Genomic DNA, 6,355 nt, shown 5'->3' with positions numbered 1-6,355 from the left:
CACACACACACACACACACACACACACACACACGGCCGAGTGCCGACCTGAACTCTTCTCAGCTGAATTCAGTCCTGTGTTCTGCTCCAACCTCAATTGCCACTGCCTCTGTTGTCCAGCTATCCATCCATTTATTTTAGATAAATTGTATTTTCAACATTTTGATCGCTGTTATTTTGACTAATTAGTGCCGTTGTTTTGATACGTGATGTAATACACATCAAACATTTCAATCTTTTTTTTTTGTTTGTTTGTTTGTTCTTTTTACTGTAAGCTTATTTATTATGTCTGAAATGTTATGCACTGTAATGTATGCAGGAGTTCCGACACAGCAGTTGTGCGCGCGTCCTGCAGAGCTGTCTGGAGACGCTGTGCGTAAAACAACTGTCTCAGGGCGCACAGCTGGAGGAGGATGAAGACGATCCCCGCGGGACATGCAGTCCGTGTCTCTGCTGGCAGGAGCGTGGCGCGGCCACAAAATCCACTCGTTGTACTTTTAATAAATAATCAAAATAAAAATGCGCAATGACTTTGGACTTTTAGGGGCGGAGTTGGCGGATCCGAGCGGTCAAAATTATAGAGTTCCAGGATCTTGTTCTGACAGGATCCAGCTCAAATTCATCACTGTCAACAAGAGCTGTTCGTAACGTATAATACGTGTAGAACGGGGATGTGAACCGGGGCTTGAACCATCTTAAATACACTGAATCGCGCCAAATGTTTGAAACTCCGCCTGTCAACTCGAAGCAGTCAGCTGACTCGGTCTTCTTCTTCTTCTTCTTGTGAGAGGAGGGTGTGTGGAAGAGCAGAGGATCAGAAAGTGAGAGTGTGCATTCATTCGTTTTTTCTGTCCTTTTTCTTCTTTTTTCACTTGGTGTTTATGTTATTTATTTGTGGGGTTTGGTGTTTTATTAGTTTAAAAAGTTTGTTTGACGGGGTGTGGCCGTCAGGTGCACCTGGCTGGCCGGCGTCTAGACGCCATGGTGGTGGAGAGCACGGGAGGATTCTCCACGCTGACGCGGAAAAACAGCATCAAGGTGAGTGCTGGTTCTCCGTGCAGCGTGGAGGAAGTTTGTTTAGCGGTGGGGGAGGTGGTTGGACATGGGTCCATCAGGTCCGCAGCCCGCATGAACGGGGCTGTGGTCATTTTTGTTCACAAGTCAAGTCAAGTCAGATTTATTTATAGAGCACATTTAAAACAGAAACTGTTACCAAAGTGCTTAACAAAAATATCACATCAGATAAAAAGTAGCAAGACATATTTTAGCACATGGAATAAAAATATAAAACCAAAAACAATTAGAAACAATGAAATACTAAATCAGATCATGTTGTGTCAAAAGTCAAGGAAATAATAACAAAAAGCATAAACTCAGTCAGAAACAATGAAATACTAAATCAGATCAGATGACCACGTGTTAAATAGGAATAATAACAAAAGCATAAACAGAATCAGTATCAATGAAAAACTAGATCTAAAGCTGATCACCCTGTGTTAAATGTCAGTGAGTACAGATGTGTTTTTAGGAGAGATTTAAAAGCAGAGACTGAGGTGGCCTGTCGAATGTTGATGGGCAGATTGTTCCAAAGTTTAGGGCCCACGACTGAAAACGCTCGATCTCCTCTGAGCTTCAGCTGGTTTTTGGTACGGCCAAAAGCAGCTGGTCTGACAAGGTGGAGAAGGCTCAACAACTGGTCGAGGCTGGCATCTCAGTGGGAGACTTGTTTTTTTACAGGTGTCACCACTGGCGCTGCCAGCCACCAAGATCACTCTGTCCAACGTCCCCCCGTTTATTAGTGACGAGTTTCTCATAAAGGAGTTGTCCAGACACGGGAAGGTGGTGTCCCCGATTAAAAAAGTGTTGACGGGGTGTAAATCACCACTTCTCAAACACGTCGTCTCCCACAGGAGAACATTGTTCATGAATTTGAACAAGCGGGGGGAAGAGTTTAATGTGCGATTTCATGTTAAACTGGATGATTTTGAGTATCTTTTATTCGCTACTTCCTCAAACATGAAATGTTTTGGATGTGGCCAGGAGGGGCACGTAATAAAAATGTGCCCAAACAGGGCCGGACCGGCCCCGCCCGCTGCGGTGGGTCCCCCTCCCGCCGCTGCTGCGGGAGAGTCCGCGACCCCAGCTGACCGGAAGGAGTTAGTGTTGAGGTGACAGCTGTGGACGGTGAAGCAACAAAAAGTATGTGTGTGGGAAAAGGTGGAAGCACGGAGGTGTGTGGTGGTGGTGGGAATGGTGGGGAGAATGGTGGTATTGTGCATGGTGAGGAGGAGGCTCGAGGGGAGGTGGGGGAGAGAAACGGAGAGCGAGGAGTGGGAGGGTGATGATGAGTTGGTGTGTGGTGATCGGGAAGGGAAAGGAGAGGTGGAGGTGGATGAGGAAATAAAAGGTGCAGGAAAGAAAAGTGAGAAGTCAGGAACTGTGGAGGGAGAAGCAGGGGCGGTTGTAGAGGAGATGGAGCTGGGGGGCCCAACCCAGGTGAAGAAACTAGGGAAAAGAAAAAATATTGAAGTTGCTGCACGGGCCAGCAAGCAAGCCAGCAAAATGTGTGCAGAGATGAAGGAGGGAGGAGAGAGCAGTGACAGTGAGGGCTGGTGCTCTGACTTCAGTGAAGCCTCTGTCTCACAGGCTGACTGCACTGAACCCCGGTACCCTGTAGAATCCTTCCTGTCCTTCCTCAAGCAAACAAAAGGGCTGAGAGGGGTTAAAGTTGAAAGTTATTTTCCTAACCTGAAAACGTTTTATTTCTCAGCCAGACATCACATTAGACACAAAAAAGAGTCAGGTTTTACAGATCAAGAAACATTCAGATTAAAGAAAATAATGAGCAAAGTCAGAAAACAATTCTGAACAAATGATGAACAGCAGCATTTTAATATTCCTTATAGTCTTTTTGTACACGCTTTTAAACCTCTCACTCACCATGGATGCTTTTAAAATAGCATCATTAAACCTGAACGGGGCCAGAGAGGCTGTGAAACGTGCACTGGTTTACCAAACCATAAAGTATAAAAAAATGGACATTTTATTTTTACAAGAGACACACAGTGATCCATCCAATGAGACAGCGTGGTGCACGGAGTAGGAAGGGGAGGCCATTTTTAGCCACGGCACCTCCCAGAGTGAGTGGGACTCCTCTTCTCTAAAGCTTTTACTCCCAGCCACATAGCGGTGCAACACATTGTTCAGGGAAGGTGTCTTTTAGTCAAAGCCGGGTTTGAACATTTTAATGTAATTTTTATTAATATTTATGCTCCCACTGCCACAGAGAAACAACGTTTTTTAGAAAAAAATTGGGGAAAGGTTGGGAGATTGTGGGTTTGAAGATTATGTTTTTATAGGAGGGGATTTTCATTGTACTGAAAACGAGTTTTTAGACCTCAATCATGCAGAGCCTCATCCAGCAGCCCAGCGTGCTCTGCGGCAGCTGGTCTCGTCTCATGGCCTGCTGGATGTATGGAGGAGGATGCACGCATGCAGGCTCCAGACAGTAAAAGGAACTTCTTCAATTTACTTAATACAGTTATGTCAACAATTTCCACTAAACTGAGTTTTGTTCGATATAATTCTAAATGATTATTAAGATGCTAATAAGTGACTTATATGTAACCAACATAACCAAATCAAGTAATTCCAAACTTATCAGGTCACCTTCGATTTAATTAAAAGGTCTGTGTTCACCCAATTAAACTGACCCAAATGATGCTCAATTGTGTTAATTAATGCTGACAAAAAATAATTCATTACACCAATTTAACTTATTTAAATAAATATAACTTAACTGTATTTAGTAACATCAACCAAACAATACTTGCAGCTCCAACTTAACTCACTTAAGTTAGTGTGGCAATTACTGGATTTTGTTTTAGTTAACTTGTTTTAATTGGTATAAATGTATTAGTCTTAAGTCCACTTACTAAACAAACATATGTCAACAATTTCCACACAGTGTAGTTATGTAAATTCAAGTTAAAACAGCTTTGGTTTTGTGTAACAAACATTTATTATCAATTAAACAGATAATAAACCCTCTGAATATCAATAAACATTTTCCATTCCCTTCATTAGGCTTAATGTTTTACAACGTTCACCAAATATAAAAAAATAAATAAAAAATGCAGGAAACATAGTCGTTCACTCACATAAGAAATACAATTGTGGTGATGTTTTATGTTATTAAAATTGTCAAATCGTATTGAAATAACCAACAACAAATGGACTCTGGCGGAAAGGAATAAGGCATACCAGGCTTTAGAAAAACAAAAAAACTATGGTGAATGCATTTACTTTTTGAACCTGTTGTCAATAGAAGTAAAACATAAACAGTAAATCATTAGCCTTCAACTCTAACAACCTTCAAATGTTGTGAGTGTTTAAAGATAACTAAATCTAACATGTTCTCTCTATCTGTAAATATCATAAAATGTGCAATTAACAAAAATCTTCTGGGAATGTGTGACCTGCACAATCCTAACCCAGAGAAACATTTCATTAAAATAAAAACTGAAATCAATATCTAACACTGAATTTGACAAACAGAACATACATATAAAATGGTTTAACAGTGCTATGCCATAAGGAATACTTTAAAGTAATTTTTTGGTTTCTCCCTTCAGAAAAAAAAAAATGTTCAAAATAAAAGCTGAAAACATTTAGCTAAAGACAGACTTTTTCCAAAACTACCACTTATAAAATCAACAAGTTCTGCAAAATATTTCAAATCAACTTAAAATTGTTACATTCATTTTGTGCTTTTAAGTCTTCTGTCACCCTCAACAATCTTGCTATAATTTTCTGACATTTATAATTGCTGCCTCTTTCATGCCAATTTTAGTTACATTCTCCATTTCTAGTTTCCCTCCTTCTCTGGGTTACATAACACCAAAAAAACTCATAGGAACAATTATACAAAAAGTCTGCTAAAACATATTCAGACATAACTTCCAAAGCTCAATGTATGGATCCGAAACATTCCAGTTCTGTTGATGGTTAGGGATTAAAACCCTTGTTTAAGTGTTCTGCAGTGCCATTTCAAGTTCAAGTTTTTTAGTGCTCCTGTTTTCTTGCAACTTCTTGTCTGAACAATTCATTCATACAGCTTGTTTTTTAGCACTTGTGCTTTTGTTGAGAGACATTTCACTTCCGGCGAGCTGATGGACGGCAGCTCCCTCCGGCTTCTCTGCGGTCTTTTATCATCAAACTGACCCGTTTTTCAAACCGGACTAAAGTTGGTCCTCCTTCCAACCGAATTCGGTATTCAGTGACTCAGAGAGCCAAACGGGACCGTCCAAAAATATATATATATTTTGGTCCAGGACCGACCGGCCGCTCCCCCCCCCATCGGTCACTCTGAGCGCACCCTGCCGGCCAGGTGACCCCTAGAGCTGGGGAGTCGATGCACGAAGGTCCGGTGTTTTTTCTCTCTCCCTCTGGACCTCAACAAACTCTTATCTGGACCTTTGTGGTTCTACCTGGTTCTGACAAATATCGCCGGGTGGTATTTCGCTGGTTTTCTGCTGGACTGGCCCTCGTGGTGTCTCCATAGGGGGAAGTGTACATGTGTCCCTCGAATTGGACCAGAACCGAACCGAGGTGGCTGTGGGGATTTCATCTTCAACAGAGCTGGTCTCAGCTTCAGTGAGCAGCCCGTTACTTTTACCGAAGGACTGTCCACCTCCGTGGAATCGTTGTGTTCACCTGGAGGAGACGCTCCGGTGCTTTGAAGAGCCGCCGGACCGGAGCAGAACCACGCCACCGGACCGGAGCAGAACCACGCCGCCGGACCGGAGCAGAACCACGCCACCGGACCGGGCCGCTGGACTGGGCCGCCGGACCGGAGCAGAACCGGGCCAGGGATATCTTCAGCCTCTTCGTCTCTTGTGCTTGGAGCGCCGGAGCCGAACTGGAGCAGAATCGGACCAGACCAGTTGCCGACTTCAGCCTCAGCCTCTCCGGTCAGTCTCGCTTTTCACCGGGGGTGCCCCGTGCTGTCGGGTGCGGAGGTGACGTGCTGAGAAGCGGAGGAGCAGCGTGAAGGAGCAGCGTGAAGGAGCAGCGTGAAGGAGCAGCGTGAAGGAGCAGGGCTGCGTGGTGCTCGAGAGAAGTTCGGAGTTTGTATCGGAGCTGCTGCAGGCCTCCATCCAAACTCACCTGGATAATAATTAATTTTATTCCGGATCACGCTGTTGGCCCCTGTTGACCTGAAACGAGCTTGGATCATGCCTTTCACTTCAGGAGGCTTTTCTGGCAGCTCGCTCTGCTATTTGCTGCGAATTATCTGTTTCTGTTTGGGCCTGTTGATTCTGGACCCAGCTTCTGTTTCCCATGGGAGCATCCAT

Source organism: Nematolebias whitei, chromosome 7 (genome assembly GCF_014905685.2).
Source record: "Nematolebias whitei isolate Nwh7 chromosome 7, NemWhi1, whole genome shotgun sequence".
Lineage (NCBI taxonomy): Eukaryota > Metazoa > Chordata > Actinopteri > Cyprinodontiformes > Rivulidae > Nematolebias > Nematolebias whitei.
The sequence above is the reverse complement of the archived record's forward strand: the minus strand, read 5'-3'. Positions refer to the sequence as shown.